The 21,755-nt window shown below is 37.1% G+C and overlaps 1 protein-coding gene across 5 annotated transcripts in view; it reads right to left on the reverse strand.

The window, feature by feature from the left end:
* The window catches only part of LOC135220816 (phospholipid scramblase 2-like), a 126,267-nt gene extending 105,542 nt beyond the window's left edge, over nt 1–20,725 (reverse strand). For 2 of the 5 annotated variants that reach the window (XM_064258348.1, XM_064258342.1), the window contains exon 1: nt 9,569–9,821. The gene's annotated coding sequence lies outside the window, so the exon portion shown is untranslated. Of the gene's footprint in view, nt 1–9,568; nt 9,823–20,703 lie in introns of those variants that run through there. The other 3 variants (XM_064258347.1, XM_064258344.1, XM_064258349.1) reach the window with 3 other exon arrangements.
* Between the last annotated feature and the right edge of the window lie 1,030 nt (nt 20,726–21,755).

Genomic DNA, 21,755 nt, shown 5'->3' on the forward strand with positions numbered 1-21,755 from the left:
GAAACCACAAAAAATCAATGCACTCAATAGTGACAGCACACGAAGATCAGTGGTACTAAAGATACTCAAGATTAGCAACAAGGGATTGAGTGGGATTTAGTAGAGGTGTTATAATATAGTCTAACTGGGAAATGTTACGCAAATACCTTAGGGATTTGTGGCCCTGCTCCTTAATGAACACCAGGTCCAGCTTGATTTGGGTCCCGACCTCAGGGTACACGGTACAGGAACTTTCCACCTTGTAAGGTAACCCGGGACCAGACCTCAGGGTACACGGTACACGAACCTTCCACCTTACAGGGTGACTCGGGACCAGACCTCAGGGTACACGGTACATGAACCTTCCAGCTTGTAGGGTGACCCGGGTCTCGACCTCAGGGTACACGAACCTTCCAGCTTGTCTGGTGACCTGGGACCAGACCTCAGGGTACACGAACCTTCCAGCTTGTAGGGTGACCCGGTACACGAACCTTCCTTCCGCCTTGTAGGGTGACCCAGGTCCCGACATCAGTGTACCGGTACACAATCCTTCCACCTTGTAGGGTGACCCGGGCCCCGACCTCAGGGTACACGATACACGAACCTTCCACGTTGTAGGGTGACCCCACGATTGAAAATCGTGTCCTTACTCAGGACGAGCACCAGAGGGCATTGGCAACAGGAGGATGGATAGGATTCAAGTGCTGTGTGCTTTGGTTTTAGTCAACTAGGAACTGGGTAACAAGGAACCGAGTATCCTTTATCGTATTTAAACAATGAATTCCATGAATTCTGCCGCATTATTGGATGAGAACGATTAAAAATAGCCGGGCATATGGAGACGCTAAAGAATCTCCCGGTTTATAAACACTGCATTAAGGATACAGTGAAAACAGGAAACTGGAATGTAAAAGCCCTCAATCAAGTGGAAATGATGGAAGAGACGGGAAAATCAATTAAATAGAATAGACTGGACCTCTTAGCTGTCGGGAATCGTGAAGCAAAGAAATGGGAAAGAGACTGGATGAGGTAATGTGCATTATCTTAAGTGGCGGACTGTAGACAAGTGAGCAGAACAGCAGATTATTGCTGTAGTTTGCAATGCAACGACGAAAGAACACGAAAGAGATAAAAGAATTTTGACATATAAACGCTATGTATTACACAAGAAATACCAGGATTAGGAACGAGAAATGTAGTTGGTGATCTAATATAAAAGTTGCTCCGAACAACAAAGGATGTAAAGGACAAAGAAGACCTGAGAGAGAGAGAGAGAGAGAGAGAGAGAGAGAGAGAGAGAGAGAGCGAGACTGCCCTGGTGAAATCGGATTTTGTCCTCCCATCCAGCAGCAGATAAGGTACTTCAGGTCACTGGCACTATGGGGCCAAAAGACCCAGTCTTATGAATCTTCAAGGAGGTTTACCCTGATGTGAGGTATGAATCTTGTTAATTTTCGTTATTTCAGGTCCTCATTCTAAATTACTCATTTTGATTACTCTACCAGTTCTACTGTAAAACAGGTGCTGAGCAGAAGAAAGACATACGTTCTTGGCTGAAGCAGGTGTCGGTATTACATATCTGGAGCAACATAGCACCGATTTTCGTCTTTTCCTTCAAAGTTTTACCTTTGAAGATATGAAAAATGTGAAATATATGCGCGTCTGTGTGTATGGCAAGGTAAAAGCATGCGTACATTCAAGTTGCGTGGTAAAACAGTATCTCTCCGATTTATGATTCATTGGATATCCTAATACTTGACGGTGTCTTTGTTTAAGTATTTTGTGAGTTGTTATACTCAAATATATTCACCTGATATTTTTTCATATTTTCCAACATTTGATTAAAGTCCAAATGTAGTACGTATACTTTTGCATAAATCTACTAATCTGCAAATGTTCTAGCGAGTTGTTTGGGTCTAATGCTGAGGAATAGTTTGTTTATATCAACTACAATAGCCTACCTTTCTTTAGAAATCCGTAATGGTCTTTTATTGAAAAGTTAATTTTTTAAACAATCATTTATATGCATCAAATTTATCGGTTGTTGTCACTTATGCATCGATTATTCCATTTTTTTCGCATCATTTCCCTGGAGTCTGAGTGAACGGAGCAGAATCAACAGGTGCATTTGAATGCAATTTTTCAGCCTAATACGGTGCATTATACTGATTTGCTGCGATGCCGAGAGATCGTATGATCAGAAACCTATAACAAAAACAAAATACGTGAAAACAATAATTCAAAGGCTAATCACATGTAAATATTTTGAAACATAGGGCCTTGGTTTTAACCTGAACTAAATAACAGAAGACAAGTAAGGAAATTATAGGTAAACCATCTATCACAAAATCTTCAACAATAATTTGATTGATTTAAAAAAAAAAAAAGTGAAAATACACGTACGAGTACTACATCCTAATGGTCATAAACCAGAGACATTGCACACTATCATTTCACCTTACAAACTGAAGGACAGCACGCTAGCAAGCAGGTGGCAGCAACCGCTATGTGATCGCCCACTTTTCCGTTAGGAGATCCCAGTACTTACATATTTTCACCCTTCGTTTCTTTGTTAATTAAGTTTTATCACTTTCTATCATTTAGGGTTTATCAGCTAGGCCTACTGACTAATATAAGTGTAAACCATTAACTTTATTAAGTCTACAAATCTATAATTATGGGTATACTGCTACGGATTATGTTAAATGGATTTCTTAAACATTTGCAAAATGGAATGACTTTCAGTAATTGTTTTCACTTATACCTTATCTTCAAATAGTCTTATCATATATAATCGCCTTGCATTGTAAACTAAATATCTGACCAACTATATATCATATCAGGATAAATACGAATTTCAATGCACCCACTTCTGACACTGACCTATTCTATCGAATCTTGTTACAAATGTTAACACCCACATTGTTGTTTTACGCTGTTTGCAAAAGGTAATGCAACCATTTATCTGAAACCATTTTAATAAGTACAAAATGTTCTCTATAACTACGCATTAATTATTTTGTTATTCTCCATAGGCCTACCATATTTAAGTCACAATGAAACAAAATCTTGAACCCAATCCCGTTTCCTTTGGTATCAGTGTTTGTAATAAGCAGCACCCAAAACAGGGTGTGCTGGTATATAAACTACGGAGATTGAAGTTTTTACATTAGTCTCTTTAAAAGAGAGAGAGAGAGAGAGAGAGAGAGAGAGAGAGAGAGAGAGAGAGAGAGAGAGAGAGAACGGGGTTTCAAAGTCAAAGTGTGATTCGTGGCATGTGGAACAGATAGATAACCGCAGAAAGGGAGGGGCAGTACGTTGGGGGAGTATTACGTTATACGTTCGATGGGCAATTGACAGACACCAAGGTTACAACTCAACACTGGTAACCAGTGGTCTAACACTTGCTATATATGATATATGATATATATATATATGATATATATATATATCATATATGATATCTATATATATACATATATATATATATATATATACATATATATATATATATATATATATTAAAAATATATGTAGTATATAAATATATATATGTATATACATAATATATATATATATATACTATATATACTATATATATATATATATATGATATATATATATATATATATATATATATATATATATATATATATATATATATATATATATAGTAATATATATATTATATATAATATATATATATATATATATATCACAGTTGGTGCAAGGTGAAGGACAATCCTTTATTCCCATTATATGTACTTTTATTGTTGTTGCGAAGTTTCAAGACTATATGAGCCTGACCTGGGTCGCGTGGGTCTCTTAAGTTACTGTGGGTAATGCAGAAATCAAACGCTCAGTGGTTAATTTAACACCGGTCTTATATTCTAAATAGTTACACAAGGGCCCAAGTGAAATTGAACTTAATATCTACAGTACCGGCGGGATTGAGACCGAGCGAGGAAAACCGGCAAAGGCAACGAGGGGGATGGATGTCTTCCCCATCTCTTGACCGACGGCTAACTGGCTCCTCCAAGGGGACGCCTTGGTTTCCTCTCGTACCCCACATACCCCCCGATATTTTCCCTCTAGGATGTGATTGGCTCCCGCACCTCTCCTTAGGTCTATGGACCAATGGGTGCCAAATATAGGCGACGCTAAAAACCAATGAACTTTTGGGAATGTTAGGGGCAGGAGACGCTTCTCAACCTGAGAGAAACTGACCGTTGACATACCTATGGCTTGCCTCTGAGGTATTCCTACCGTGGGGAGATTGCTAGCCCTCTAGAATGGCTTATAATATATATATATATATATATGATATATATATATATATATATATATATATATATATATATATATATATATATATATATAATATATATATATATATATATATATAGGATGATAAGAGTTAGCGAATGAGTTATGAAATTTGCTTGGGAGGTTTTTGAGATAGAAAGAAGGAAATAAAGCGCAAGGGGTTATAGTAGATCCCGCAGAACCTTATGATACAACCAGGTCCTGGATAGAATTGACAGATGTAATGTGGAACGTATTAAGGATGTTGGCGCTTTAGAGGGCATGTTGCATGGGATTACATGTTTTTATAATGACATCCTTTATTGGTATTTACAGACTGGAGAACTGGCCGGCTGATTTGATATCACGGTGTGTCTCAGGCCCGAGACCATTTGATACGGAGATTTATATCTATGGATCGAGCGATAAATTAGGGAAAAGGTGGATGTACAGTAAGTTTGCGAAATAAGAAAACGTCTTGAATGGAGGAGAGAGAGGCCGATTGCAAACGATAGTGTTCACTGGTGATAATAAAGACAAGCTGTAGAGTCCAAGGGAGTTTGCCAAAAAATAAATAAATAAATAAATGAGGGTAATACAACCGGAGATGAAGAAGTGAATGTTATTGTAGAAGGTGAATGAGAGGGGGTACTTGGGAGAAATGCAATGGATGAAGGTAGGACGAGAGAAAGAAATCGGTCACAGACCGTTCGACCCAAGGAAGGTAACTAAAACTTTGGAAACGAAGAAAACTACTTATTGCAGTAAAGATGACATGAATGAAGGAATTGTGCTGCCAATCGCGTCTCGGAGATTGAGAATGAAAAAACGTTGAAGATGTTTAGACATATGAGGTAAAAATGGTGGAATGGCCTTCTTGTTCTCTGAAACCAACCCCTTAAAAACTATACCGTCTGGTGCAAAAATGAATATTTTTGTGGTTGAGTTATTTTGTGGTCTATGTTCACCTAACATGCAGTTTTCTAACAGCATCTATAAGGTCTCATTTTTACTATTATTCATCAAAGTCTGACGGCTTACAGACACTAGGTACTATATCTCATCCGATTCTCATTCTTGCGGAAACATTTGGTTCGATGTTCTGCTTTTAGTTCATTCGTGTTCAAAGGCAGAAAATCATCACTCATGTGAAGAACATAAAATCATAAAAGTAATCAGCATTATGGAGTAAAGATAAGATATACGCAGTATTACTCAAGCTATCAAACACAGTCTACCGATAGATTTAAGCATCATAAACAATAACCATCGACATACATATTCTACGATTTAGTCAGAAAATGTGTGAAAGTAAAATGAACCCAGAATGCACCAAGAAATAATACAATTTTAAACCTTTTAAGGAACGACACGGACAGGAACGAGGTAAAACAATCCGGTAACAGAAACGAAAATGTCCTGTACAGTGCGTAACAGCAAAACAAAATTTTTAAAAATGTCTTATTCGGAATTAGAATATAAACTCTGGGCCAAAAATCAAGCACTTGGGTGAGGCCATGCAACACAAAAAAATATTTGTTGTTAGAAGAGAGTGGAAAATAAGGAAAATGAACGTCATTACAGTCAAATGAAAGAAAGGGGTTGCAGCTGATGAGCGAAGGGGCGCTGCAAAGAACCTTATTAAGTAATGCTTACAATGAACGACGTGAGGTGTATGGACGACACTAACCTCTACAAGGAAAATGAATGTTTACCAAACCGCACAACTAAAGTGTCAAAAGCTGAAAGTGTATTAAAAATCAGAGCAAGGAATTCTTAGGAGGAAACGAACGAACACGGACGGATACCACAACGCAAATGCAAATTCGAAAGAACGGAGATAAAGAGAAGAATAAGACGGTTACAAGGAATCGGGGAAGAAGTCCACTCAAGCGAAGCTGTGCGACTCTTGTTTGTCACACAATAAAGGAATTCTTTGGATCCGCTGCGATTGTGATTAATTGTGAAGAATTGCGATATGGACACAGATATCATACTCACACGATAACCGAGCAGGAAAGGCGTGCCTGACCACACAAGACGAAGAACCAAAGGAAACGCATAACGGTTGTGATGGTTCCGTAGACACGACAGCCATCAGATGTCACTGACAGGAAATTTCGATGATTTTGCACTTTGTCTCGTGAATGTGACTTTGCCCTAAAATTCGGATGAAGTTGGCTTTGTCAACAACCCTTTCAAGTTTGAAAACCTCAGCATTCGTCATCAAATCGATCGAAGTGAGCGCAAGACTCTTCGTCGCAAACACAATTGTTGACAGAAGAGACTTTAAACAGGCTATGAAAATCATGACTCCGAAGAAAAAATGTCGACTTAGAAAATTGAGACATGGTTCCAAATCAAGATGATGACAACATTATAAAACATACTACAGAATGATACCTGCTATCATTATTATTATTATTATTAGTATTATTATTATTACGAACATAATCCTATACGTATGGAAGAAGTCCAAGGGGCCATTGACTTGATATTCAAGCTATCAACGAATATGGTGTTCATTTGAAAGAAGAAACAGAAGGTAAAGGAAGAGAAAGAAGGTAAAGGGAAATACAGAAAGAGAAAAGTTACTAGAAAAAAAGTAAACAAAGTAATAGCTAAATGGATTAAAATGTATGCAAATTATTAAAATGCAAGGAGAATGATTTCAGGGCAGTCATGCGCTGCATCTTCGCAATTGCACGCCATCCCCAGGGAAACTGTTGCACAGTCCAACGAAGAGAGGAATAAAGGACCTCTGGAAGCGAGAAGTTCGACAGCGAGACACATTTACAGCAGACAGTTACTGCTGTTCAATAAATCTGATCTCTCGCGGCAGGAAACGGAGATCAGGGATCAATTGGGCTTGTGAAACCCGAAAAAAAAAAAATTACTGACATTCCATGTTCACCAGAGACGGGATGAAAAATGGAATACAAAATTAAACTGTATCTGTCGATTAAATGCTGATATATATCCATGATAGTTTTCTCGCAATGCACAACTACAGATGCCAGAAATAATAATAATAAAAAAAAAAAGTAAATACACCGACCAGGGTTCACTGACTATGGGACCTATGAGGTCATTCAGCGCCGAAACGTAAATTGACAGTAAAAGATTTATGAGGTGTTACAAGAGGAAAACCTCGCAGCTGCACTTTAAATCAATGTCAGGAGAGGATGGAAAGTAAGATGGAAGAAAGAGAATATGAAAGGAGGTACGGTAAAAGGAACAAGAGGGTTTGCAGCTAGGGGCCGAAGGCACGCTGCAAAGAACCTTAAGTAATGCCTACAGGTGCACCGGATGAGGTGCACTGGCGGCACTAACCAACCCCTACGGGAAACACAGACCATGGGTTAAATAACTTGTCAAGGATCATAAATTCCAACCTAGAAGATTCATGAGACAGATAAAGAAGAATAAAAAACAAAATGAAGAAATGGTGGAGCATAATTGAATATCAGAGTGACTTTCTTAAACAGTGACCAGTGAGACACAAAACTACAGAAATAAGTCGCTAAATTGTATGCAAATAATATAATTATCTGCCTATATCTGACGCTTCCCACGAATTCCACCATGAAACGCTAGCAGGTAAAACTGGCTGTGAAGGAAAAGTTAGTCTCCATTAAAAGCAAGAAGACAAGAAGCAGATGACCTAGTCCGAGTATGCGGACATCAAGACTTGCTGTAACAATTAAGGCAATCAAAACAGCAGTGTTAGGGTAAAATACCGAATGGCCGGCCTCTACCGTAGCGCGACCACCTCCCCGAAAAAGTACTTAAAAAAGTCCTGTAACCCAGGAATCAAGAGCCAGCGTCCGTCGAAGCAACACCTCCAGACCTCTACTTTCCTCTCGAAGTAAGTTTTTTCTTCCAATGTTCCAAGTCACAAAATAAAGCCATACTTTCCGACTTTCGGGAAGGTGGTCGCTCTATGGTAGAGGCCGGCCATTCGGTATTATAAATAGATATATATATATATATATATATATATATATATATATATATATATATATATATATATTGTGTGTGTGTGTGTGTGCGTGTGAAGCCATAAGAAACTGTATTATTTGCAGACTTTAAAGTTTCCGTCCGTTTTCGCTGAGTAATCGTTGTTTAGTACACTATGTATACATGCTGATAGAGCCATAATGTAACAAACACTGGCCACGCGAATTTTAATGGACTTTCTTTCCGTTGTCAAAATAACTACAAAGATTCGAAAATCGGAAACTTTCAAGGAAATACGTAGAAAAAAATAAGAAAAAAAAAGTTATAAACCGAAACCGAAGGACAAGTTATTCAAGAAAACGGTACAACTGACAATAACTGAAAAGGAGCCAACAAGACGGAGACAGCATGGCCTCAGTAATAAACACGGAAGAGCACAAGTATGAATGAGAAGACAAACGCGAACAAACGATTGACAAGTGAGGCTGTATTTGTTACTATACCTGAAAAACATTGGAATTTTCCTCTTTATTAATATATCCCTAAAACGACGGATCCAATGTAATGCACAAGAAAACCATCTAACAAGCAACCACAACCGGCCTATCCTATGATTCTCCCCATCTCTTGTCAGCTGTTGGCTTGTTTACTTACATGATCAACAACAGGTGTCACAAGGGAAAAACAGAACAAAGTTTGGCGGAGACAGGCTTCCGTTTACCGCCCCCATATGTTATCTCGGTATCAAAACAATCATAAAGGTCTTATAAACGAATGATTTGAAAATTAGTTGTATCTGTAAGTGCCTATGCATATCACTGGTACCCCTGCAAATGGACATTGCATCACACCTAGGTTTGCATCAAATTAACACTGAATTTTTAACATTAGAATAATAATGCAGGTATCATACAAGAGAACTATTAAAATGAATAGTGCACTATTTGCCAAGTTCAAAGGAATATTGTTAGACATGAGTCTCTATATACCTACATTAAAACGAATAGTACTCTCAAATGTCAATACATAGTACTACATAAAACACAAGACTCAGAAAAAATGAGAAAAAAACTAGAAGGTTCAGAACTCGAAAAATTAAATTTAATGTCATTAGTCCAAAAAGAGAGTTGTGTTTGTCTATAGTGCAATCACACGCGAAAACAACAACTTTCCCAGTACCCAGTTGCCGCATATCGACAACAGAAGTATACTATTACAGCGACCTTGAGTGAGTTCTCGCGAATGAAATAGCGATTTCACAACGCTACTCTGATCCCTTGTACTCAACTAACTACATTAATAAATAAGAATACAGCAAACTTACCCAAGAAAATCGCCGCAATCGTTTCCACCTCAAAACAAAACAAAAATTATGCGAGAATTCTAGCAATAATCACGATTTCACCAGCAACACTTTCGAACGATCAAAGACGACTAGCGTAGCGGTGAGCGCCACACAAACCTTACAACGGCAACTCTACAACTGAGAGTTGTTGGCAACTTTTCAACTCGAGCAGAAGAAAGAGTGAGACTAGTGAGGTGAGGCCGCTTTGGGTAATGTGCTCGTTCTTTCTTGACCGAGGGTAATACTAAGAGAGGTGACTTGCGCCAGGCTCAAGGACAATAGATGCTATAATGAGTAAAGTGAGTTGCTCTGACTACACTATTCCCATAATGAAGTTCGCGCGAATTCCTCTGTTTTTTTTTTTTCTTTTTCTGTCAACAGAAACCTTATTTTTCTTGGAAACTACTGTTGCCACTCCAATATGTAACTTTATTGCAGGATTTCAGTGTAGAAGAAAGTCGGCTCTCGTTTACGTACATGATAACGATGATTGTTCCTGTTACGAGGCCATTATCAGGTAGGATTTTTGTCGTAGACTTAGGTTAAAATCAATCTTAGAAAAGTTTCACGGGGCGTATGTGATTGACGTCATGAACTTACCTACTGCATCCTGTTTACCAAGGTTGAAATTTATATGACACAAAAGGCACCATTTTACACACAAAGTAAGTTTAAGATGCGTTGTTTTCATGAAGTTTGTTCTTGGCAGGAGCAAGCCTTGCCAGATCATCCGTTTAGTTCTTTGCGTTCTTGTGATTAAACGTTCGAATGTCGTGACTCATTCTCTCTCTCTCTCTCTCTCTCTCTCTCTCTTTCTCTCTCTCTCTATATATATATATATTATATATATATATATATATATATATATATATATATATATATATATATATATATATATATATATATATTAGGGCTGTGCCTTGTATGATAAGGCGCCCTATGAGGTAATGTTAGACTAGCGATAATCTATACGCTAAGTCGGTTGGTATTGCACTTCCATCTTCAATGGAGTGTCTGGGGTTTTGTAGATCACTTACGAAGTCGGTATTATCTTTACGACGATGTATTAAAAACTCATGGTTCGGTGAGGTCTTGTAGAAAACACAAGGTATAAAAATAGTATAATTTTCTGAAGTTTTACATGATGAAGATCAGGGATGATCGTACAAGTCTTCTATGACGATAGCTTGATCGCTTCTGCCAATGATAATGGCTAATCCTATTCCTCTACATGATAAAGCTTAGGTAAAGAGGTACAGGTCTTCTAATGACGATAGCTAACTCTGTTCGCCTGTCTACCATCTCTGTTACAAGTTATGAAGGAAACAGACAGTAGTTCGAAACATATGAACATACATACAATGTATCATAGTTTCATACGAACACAATCGAATGAGACACGCTACAGATCACGTAGGCCGTTTGAATAATAGGTCGGGTTAGTTGTCTCAAGCAGGGAGCTTGGACTAATGTTTATAAACAATTGAATGACTACAGGTGACGGCATGTTATCTTAGCCTACATACTTATTGTATAACGCGTGCATCTTTAGCGTCTCTAGTCTAATCACATTCCTGCAAGCAATCTGGTTGACCTCTTTAGTTTTAGACTTTTATATATATGGACTAACATTCCATATTTTTATTATGTAAACACTTACATTAGCTCGGTCAGCTACCAAAACAGCTACTGAATATTACTCAAAACTTGACTTGCATCTGACTTAATAGAGGGGTGTGATACAGACACTATGGGAATAGAATATATCTATAAAGTTAAATAACAAAAATTCATTGTGTACATGAATTGATTCAAGTAATAAAATATAAAACAAGATATTGGTAAATATAGTGATCACATGATATATAATGATACTTTGTTTTTCACTTCATCTCTTTAAGATACTTATGCTACAGAAAATACTAATGTACTCTGATAATTGCATAGAATGAAGATTAACATGATAAAATCATATTTTAACTGATAAAAAATATCATATGAATTGATAAAATTATTAATGTTTATGCTGATTGATTCGTTGATTTCTGATTCATTAATCAATATACTAACTCATATATAACTGCAGATATTGGGAAGATAAAAGGTAACAGATTGATTATAGGCTACCTGATTTGTTTATACATTGGTATATGGATTCATATAATTATGATTAATATATGTGCACTTTAAATAGATTCCTACTGCGTACACGCAAAGATATATTTAGATTCTGTTATTTATGATCATTTATATAAGAGATTCCTATTGTCGTACACGCAAAGATATATTTCGACTCTGTTATTTATGATCAATTAGTATATAGGATACATGATAACTTTATATTAGTATAGGATTACATGACCGAGGTTAATACTACTTCACTTTTAACTAGCTTTCGAACAACTTTTCGTCCATTACACAGTTCCAGCAACCACCTTTAGCCATTGAAACGGCCTTTTTCAATGGTTAAAACAACGGGGAAAATTTGCCTGGGCGGGTCCAACGTTCCATTTTGCGCTCACACTTATTCTCTGCATCCTAAGCTACACGATTACGTTCGCGATGAATAGATCATCCCAGCACGAGTCCTTCGCCAGCAAAGTAGAGTTGAATATCCTTCGGGTCGTAATTGTCGGAAGTATGTCCCTTATTGTAGTCGATTCCGACAGCCGCCGGAGCGTTCCGCATTAAAACGAGATTAACGACGAGATACGGTGTCGGTCGAAGAAGTCCATGAAATTCCTTTCACATTGTAGGCGGTTGTTACTTGACTGTAGTCGTCCGCTGCGACGAACGATTCTTTGAAGTTGCGATGTGAAACTCTCATACTGCAGGATACTGTAACCAGGTTCCATTAATCAGCCTGCAAGTGAAATTATACCTGTCACAAGGGCAAAGTAAATTCAGACGACATCCAAATACAGGGGAGGGAAGAGAGCCATTTAGACCAGACTTAACCCACATGAATTCGCTGATATTTTGGAATTCAGAAGAGTCCGCTGTACAAACTTTTTTATCCATGGCATTAACAATGAGTGAACCTATCCAGGTCTATGATGACTCGTAAAAATATCCATAATTATAAAAAATAAATAGATATCAATACGAATCTCAAAGAAAATTCGATATTACTGGTAGTAAGTTTACTAGACAAAGAAGTGGAATGGAGCTATTGTAAGATTGCCAGGCAGCATAAGAGTCAAAGAGAATATTAATCATGATTCTATGCCCTGCCCTAACAAAAGTTTCATATTCAATTTTCTCGTGCGCATCCTCTGAGGTTAATTTTTTTAAAAACTTTATTAATAGGTAGGAGATGCAACGAAAAAAACCCACTATGTAACTAATTTCTAAATAAACTTTGGGTTTTTCAAGAAAATGTGACATTTTCCCATGAATGTTTACTTGGATTGTAATAAGCTAATGTTGCAAGTAAATAATCCATATCCATATCGTGATACTTCTAAATGTCTATGAGGTTCAGAAAAAATTAATTCATTTTGATGTTATAGAAATTCTATTTCCTTATTTTGTTTATTAATTTTAAATGATTGCAACTCCTTAGCTAAAGTTGCATTGCGCACACCGATAGACACTTGTACCTAACGTCTGCTTTGCCCATGAGAAGTTCGGGCTAGGCATTCCTTTCTCCAGTCAATCTGCTTTTGCAAGCAGAGACGACACACAGATGAAACCTGTAAGCAGATTATTGAGGTTAAAAGGAACAAATGCTGATACGGCAATGATGACGTCGTCACTTGGCAGGAGATTGCTCTCAGCCAGCTAAGAGTTACGTTACTTGCTGTAAGAGATACGACTTTAGGATAAATTTTTTGTCTTTTAATACTCGACCCACACGAAAAGAATGTCTGAAAAAAAACAGTACAAAAATTGAACAATATATTAGTTTCATGTTGACATTATGTTAAATAAATATTCCTTATTCAAACTATATGAAAAAAGGTTTCCATACAAATTCTATATATATTATTAGCCCTGTATAAGATTCATATAGGATTATTCCATAGATAACATTTTCACTTCTAGACTTCCTGACTTTAAAATCTTTTATTTTATTTTATTTATTTTATTTATTATTAGTTATTTTTTATTTATATATTTATTTAATTTTTTTTTTTTCATTGACTACGAATATAAATCACCGGACAGACAATATGTCAGGTAGATATCTTATCTTGGCTCCAAAGACCTGAATGATCATTTGTCACCGAGTTCCTTTTGGACTGTGATTAAAGCCTTTGAAAAACTCGGTAAAGGACTCATGTTCAGTAAGGACTTATCAGGATAGCCATAGAATATGAACTTAAAATGTACTAGTGTTAAAGATACCTAGCCCTTCCTTGCCTATTATTGCATATTTACTTTCCAAAGGGCTTTAGTTTACGTGAATAAAAAGCTATAGGGAAGAACTGTTTATCATATTACTGAAGTAGTACCCTCTTACCCCCTTGGTCTGAGGCGTCTGTTGCAATAAAAAAAATTCCTTATTTAAATCAGGGATTTTTAAGTTAGGTAAGCTGCATTATTCCGCTTTAAGATATCGAACGCCTGTTGATGCTTTTTCAGACCATAATAAATCTACGCTCTTCTTCGTAAGATCTGTTAAAGGAGCTGTCATGATGAAGAGTTACATAATTACATACGATTGTAATACCCACTACAGCGCAAAAGTGCTGTATCCCCCTTTTACGTTAATAAGTACCGGAAAGTTATGAATAGCCGACACCTTACCATGGACTACTTTTAAGACCTTGACCAGACACATAAAACCTAGATAAACATGTTCGGTTTTAAAAAACTCACATTTAGATATTTTACTCTGAGATTATTTGTCTTTGTCTCTGTAGCACTAGCTCTACTTTATGTGAATGTACTTCTAAGGTATTAGAAAAGATTATAAGACCATCCATATAGGCATGTAGGTTATCCCCTAAAAGTCCAAACACTATATTGTAATTGGGCGCAACGTAAGCCGGAGGCATACGTAAAAATTGATAATGTCCCCTGGGTGTGCTGAAAACGGTGTATGAGGTACAATCACTTAGGTAATGGTATCTGGTAAAAGCATTTAAGTAAGTCCAAGTTGGTGAAAAAAATTTATTCTAACCTAACAGAGATAAGATGTCGTCGGTACATCGCACTGGAAACTATCGGAAGTCGTTTCCTTGTTTAAGCGACAGAATCTACGCAGATACGCCAAGTCCGATCCTTTATGACATGACGTTTGAGAGAAAAATTATATGGGCTATTTGATTTCCTAATGACTCCTTATTACTAACATTTTTCAACGTCGTCATTTATTTCTATTTTGAAATTTCATTGGGGTTCTACACGAAGGTACGTATATAGCTTTATGTTTGTCCTTAGACCGTATTTTGTTTTCAATGCCATCCGTTATTCTCCCAGAGATCACTCGCTAGTGGAGAAACTTCCTGGTATTCAGGTGAAAGATAAAAAAAAATTTCTGCTGAATCACCTCTGCTTGAATGACTTTACGGATATTACTTTAGATAGATTATCAGAGAGATTCATCCACGACTGGTTGGGCGTGATTAAAAATTAGCGACAATAAAAAATGCGATATTTATAACTTCTGTATCCACGATATGTATACTTTTAGGGCTTTGTTCGCGGAAATCGTTATATTCAGAGTGTCGGGAAGGATTAAAAATTTCATTTCCCAGCAAAGTCTTTTTACACGCACTAAGACATTCGAGGGTGCATGCTTCTCGAGATTTTTGCGTGCAAAGTACGACTGCGGTTGTGGGAGAATTCTGTTGGGTCATTTGAACAATGTTACGATTTATGAGACAAATGTATAGTTCCTTTATATAAGTTATTATTTGATTAACTGTCTCATTTTTGTTCAAACGGATTTTACTATGTTTGAAGGTTTATAGGATTTTCCTTTGATAAACACGCCTTATTTTGCAGGATGTAAGATAATATTTTGTATACCCCTAGATGAATCTTACAATTACACTAGATACAGATCAATGTTTTTTTATAACTATAGAGGTATCTGTAAACGCTCGCTTATCCGGACTTCTCATTAGGGAAGTTCGAACAACAGACGGTGAGTCCGTAAATACAAGATATTACGTGTATTAAAGAAATAAAACAAGATATTCTAATTTTTACGGCGCGTACAGTTTGGGCTTAATCCACCAAGTATTTATTATTAAACGTAATGTATTAAAATTTTAAAACGAACAAAACCTGCTCTGATTACTTATACGGTCGTGTGTTTCATAGGTAAAAATCCTTTTTAATTCAAAAAGATATTGTATGAACCAACATCGCTTTTCCCCACTCTGCTAGAGTCGCTTATTGTGTGGAATTTGCTATGTTTTGAACACTTCGGCAGTTTTTTGACTAACCTTGACCGCTTGACTAGGTGACACAGTCACCGAGTTTGCTTGTTTGATTCTGAACGGGCTACTGTTTCTATTAGGGCTCGTTTCTATTTCTTTTTGTAATAATTAGGATCCTTCTCTTTATTACCATCGGCAACGTATTGTGTTTTTTTAGCAATATGTTGCTGGTTACGTATAAAGCAATGAATGACGAACTATTAGGAACTGAGCGATTACTAATAAGACAAGTTATCTCTACTGTATTCAATATTAACTGTTTGTACTTCATTCTTTGCTAAAATTTGAAATAGTGAGGGATCCTGGTCAGCGCATTTAGCTGATGAAAGTTTTTTTACAGACATGTTATTCCTTGCAATCCAGCCGTATTTTTAAAGTTAAGTTGAGTCATTGAGGTTCGATATTTTATATAACTCAAAAACTCAAGGCTAAAACTGCGATCGGGACTTTGCAAAGGAGCATTTATTGTCATGACCCGAAATAGTGTTACCTCTAATTTATATAGATTTGTACGGGTGTTCCACTTGTTTTTGTGTGTTTTCTAATCACTACGGTGCTTAACGACCCTATCCATGCATCTGTATAAATACAGACGTCCACTGCGTAAACGCATATTCACTGTTTAATATGATTTGTTACGTAAGGGATTAATAATCACCCAAAATGATAAAATTAACATAGTATATGATTATGATATTTCAGTAGAACTTCTGGAAACAGACACTCAAAGATAAAAACTCGCAGTAGCGAAATCTCAATGATATAGATAATTTCTGTAAAAAAGTAAGATTAAGAATGTCTCGTAACTTCAGCCACAGGAATAACGAAATTCTACCTGTAAAGGAAACACTCAAAGTTACTCCAAATGAATAAAAAATTGTACTTAGCTTGCTTTTGTGGGAAGTCACGGTGTTCCGATAACGACACACGGCCTTGGTCCTCCTTCTCAATTTAGTGGACGACCTGGTTTGGCTTCAGTTTCCCCCGTGCGCGTTGTTTCGATGATTCGAGCCCTTGAAAATCCGATGCTGCAGACGCGTTCGGTTTGTTTCTTGCAGTGCCGGAAACGCTCACTAACGATGTTTTCTTGAATGATTCTAATGAGAGACGAAGCTTCCGTTGCCGTAGGAAAAGGACACGTCGGTTTTGTTTCTTGAAGTTATTCACTAACGATGATACTAAGTTGCTTGACGAATCTTGTTGTTTTCTGAAGTCGCTCACTAATGATGATACTAGGTTGCTTGAAGAATCTGCTGCTTTCGTCGTCGTTGACTTCATGATTTATTATTCTGTTTTTTCTTCGTAAGACGTCGTAGAGTTCTTCTGGTCCGCTGCCACCAATATTAGGGCTGTGCCTTGTATGATAAGGCGCCCTATGAGGTAATGTTAGACTAGCGATAATCTATACGCTAAGTCGGTTGGTATTGCACTTCCATCTTCAATGGAGTGTCTGGGGTTTTGTAGATCACTTACGAAGTCGGTATTATCTTTACGACGATGTATTAAACTCATGGTTCGGTGAGGTTCTTGTAGAAAACACAAGGTATAAAAATAGTATAATTTTCTGAAGTTTTACATGATGAAGATCAGGGATGATCGTACAAGTCTTCTATGACGATAGCTTGATCGCTTCTGCCAATGATAATGGCTAATCCTATTCCTCTACATGATAAAGCTTAGGTAAAGAGGTACAGGTCTTCTAATGACGATAGCTAACTCTGTTCTGCCTGTCTACCATCTCTGTTACAAGTTATGAAGGAACAGACAGTAGTTTCGAACATATGAACATACATACAATGACATAGTTTCATACGAACACACAATCGAATGAGACACGCTACAGATCACGTAGGCCGTTTGAATAAGGAGGTCGGGGTAGTTGTCTCAAGCAGGGAGCTTGGACTAATGTTTATAAACAATTGAATGACTACAGGTGACGGCATGTTATCTTAGCCTACATACTTATTGTATACGTCATCTTTAGCGTCTCACTAGTCTAATCACATTCCTGCAAGCAATCTGGTTGACCTCTTTAGTTTTAGACTTTTATATATATGACTAACATTCCATATTTTTATTATGTAAACACTTACATATATACGGCTGTTAACGTACTTACGAAGAGTGCCGAGAAAACCCAACAACCTGTCATGTTTTGACGTCAAATCTACAGAGGATTTTAGTAGACGCAAAATTATCTCGACTTTTTATAACAAAGTTGACTTAGTGACTGTAGAGAGCAGGATAAACTCCAGCGTCACAAGAAGCAAAAACGAAAAAAAAAAGCGCCAGTCATTGTTGAGCAAACCCTTCTCACATTTTGAAAAAGCTCCTCATAAATCTTCAGCCGAATAGTTGTTTGTGCCTGACAGACTTCATTTTCTCTTTAAAAAATAAAGTAAAATTTCAGTTTGCTTTTTAAAAAAATGAGAATAAAAATAAGCTGGGCAAAGCATGATGAATTTGTGTTTAATAAGCCCATCTGCTGACACTTGTTTAAAAAGCCTGAAAAATAACTGTCTAACCATCGAGCACACCTCTCGTATCGTATCATCAGTGTTGCTTCTTCTTTCCAACGTCTTGTCGACGTTTACCATTTCCTTTCGCACCTGTGTGACCTGAACAAGTGCGAAAATCTCACTCGAGAAGACACATCGCTCGCGTTCCTGATTTAATCTTCTTAGCAGGTAAGGAAATGCTTACGAGGTGAGCAAATCCAGGCGCCTTTGCGAAGGTCTCTACTTACATGTTTCCACAGGTGACGGTTTTTAATGTCGACGGTGATGGTTCACAGCGTATCGTACGTTTTATTCCGTCTGTCGTTCAGTTTACTCTCATAGTCTGCTCTAACTGGTGCTTTCTCTTTAAAGATACTTAGGTTGGACGCATGTCCAGGCCCATACCCAATTTTTTTTATGGGGGGGACGGTTTTTTTTTTTTTTTCCAAAACCGGACCTTTTCTTCTATAAATGGCATTGCATATATAGGTATATACAAGATGAAACATTTGAAAATGTATTTTAGTTATATTATCACTCTTGTATTTCCTACTACTAAAGAATGATTTTAATGTTTAATAACAAAATAAAAAAAGAATTGCCAAATAAACAATGGATTGTTATTTATACTTTGTAAGTACAGTTCAATGAAAAGAATGGCCACAAAAATTTTGGGGGGTTGGCGGTCGTTCTGCACCCCGCCCCCCCTCCCCGTACAAGCCTGCAAATCCTATCCGTATGACTCGGAAAGAAAATTTTGGTCTATTAGTGAAAGCTCTTAAGCGTTTGTAACATAAAGGTTTTATTTGAAAAGCCAGTATGCATATTAATTACAATTGCTTGCTTACCATTTCTCTCTCTCTCTCTCTTGTAAGGTAAAATAGTACCTGCAACAACATTCGAACCCTGTGTTTAGCGTCAATGGGTATAGCATATCATGGTTTCGAAGCATAGATTACTTATTTGCTAGAACGCGGCCGAGTGGACCCCAGTGCTGATTCACAAAATCAATCGTCAAACGCAACAACTGGAAAGGCAGAGTTTCACCAGAGCCTCGTAGTGGTGCCAATCTGTTGGCTAAAAGATGTTAATACAACTTTTACAGGCTCTTGGTAACTAGAAAATTCATATCAAGATAATATATTTTTTTTTAATGTAAAGAATACTTACATTATCGAGTGTCATTCATAAATCTGCAGGAAAATTTGGGAAAAACACCAAAAGCAGGAGAAAGAGGGTCTTGCCAGCCACGTACAGATTTTATGCGTAGGAGACCCGCTTATAATCTAATAGTGGGACGTTGTAACTGTTTTTAGAAGACTATTTTTATGTCTCGAGCTATTTCTGCAAAAATGAGCAAGGGCGTTACAGTTATGACCTGAGCCCATCCTTGTGAGTACTGTGCAATATTTAGAATTACTTCATTTCTATGGATTTTTTTTTTTGCACTCAAAATTTTAAAGAATGGCTGTTTCTTCGACTGCAGAATTCGGGATTTCTCGGCACAATATTGTGTTCGTTTTAAGTGTTTTATTGGGCAAGTATTGTGAATCCGTGTAATCGAATGAGTGCATTGCATCACCCTCGATGAAAGGGGTTTGAAGTTAACTAATAATGTATATACAAGAGAGGAGAGTTCGTTCTTGCATCATGTTTTGTAATGCTGACGTCATGTGGTTTATCCCGGTCACTGGTACAAAAATTATAAACTTCCTAAAAATCACATGGTTCTCTCCTCTGACGTCACAATGACTTCATAATCTAGGTTTCGTCACATGACGAGTCGTACTCACACAAGGATGTTATCTCCAGGAATCCCAAACTCTCTCTCTCTCTCTCTCCAAGAGGAAAAAAGCAACAACTCTCCTCATAAACAAGATGGTTTTTGATCACTGATAAGATTACTATCCCCTTCATTTATCTATTATTTTTTTAAGTTCACTCATTTGATAAAAAAAAATCTCAATCTTGTCACTGAGGATACAAAAAATAGTTTCAACATTTTCCGCATCTTCCCATATCGTCTAAGTTGTCCGTCACCTGTCTCAAGATGATTCATCTGTGAGTGTGTGTTCACTGGGAATTTCTAGATCGTTGTAGTGCTTCCTTATCTATGCAAAAGTAGAATTATCGATCGTGTTTTTGGTGCATGAATTATTCAGTAATGCAGTGAGATGGAAATTAGAATGGGACTTCGTATTTTCAAATGCGCACAACTAACCTTCTTCGCAAGATATATTCCTTCAGTTTCAATTGCTCGACTCTTGTTCTAGCTGGTTGGACTTGTATGCTTCCCGCACGTGGCTTCCCGTGTGATCGGTTTCACCAAACGTTGCGCTAATTGTCTTGTGGGGTAAGAATTGAAGTGGATTTATAAACCCGGATGCTATACAAAGAATTGAACTCCATTGCATAATCCACGTTAAAGTTTAGGAAACGAGAGCAAATACATCTTAACCATAGAAAACTTCGATGTTTCAGGAGAGACTTCAGTAAAAGTCAAAGATGCTCGGTTACAGTACCTATCTATACTCCTGCTCCAGTCTAATTCAAGGTACTCAGGTCAACGTCAGTCAGGTTCCACAAGGCCCCATCACAGAGCCCCACACTCTAGAATTATTTCTCTGACATAAAGGGTTCTTTTAACATCCCAGGGGCTGTGCGAACTCCCGACTTATCGAAAATCAAAACACCAATCATAGTAAGTCACCAACTGGCTTAAGTCACTGGCCTTTCCTGTAACTTTAATTTCAAAGTTATTTTTGGAAGAAAAAAAGTCATGCTTTTCGCAGAGGAATCTCACTGAATTTCACAATAATAGAAGTAACAGATATTAATAAAACAATATATATATATATATATATATATATATATATATATATATATATATATATATATATATATATATATATATATATATATATATATATATATATCTCGACCGGACTCTTTTTGCTTTTCATTTCAAGGTTACGACCAACAAATTTGGCGCAGAACAAATATTCTGAAAACATATTCGAAAACTGAAGAGTTGTTTCTCGTGACCAAGCGAAATTCCAGAGTCCTTGGTCGTAGATAGACACCAAACATTAAAGAACTGTTGAAAGTTCATTTGTTTTTCTTTGTTTAAACAAAAACAAAGAAACTTCTTTTTTTCAGCGAGTATACACAGAAAACGTGTATACCCCATAAAGAATCGAAACATTGCAAGGTCTTCATGCACAGGAGTATGAAAAGGAAATTAAACAGGTTACGGGGAGTAGAACCGCCGGC

Source organism: Macrobrachium nipponense, chromosome 2 (genome assembly GCF_015104395.2).
Source record: "Macrobrachium nipponense isolate FS-2020 chromosome 2, ASM1510439v2, whole genome shotgun sequence".
Classification (NCBI taxonomy): Eukaryota; Metazoa; Arthropoda; class Malacostraca; order Decapoda; family Palaemonidae; genus Macrobrachium; species Macrobrachium nipponense.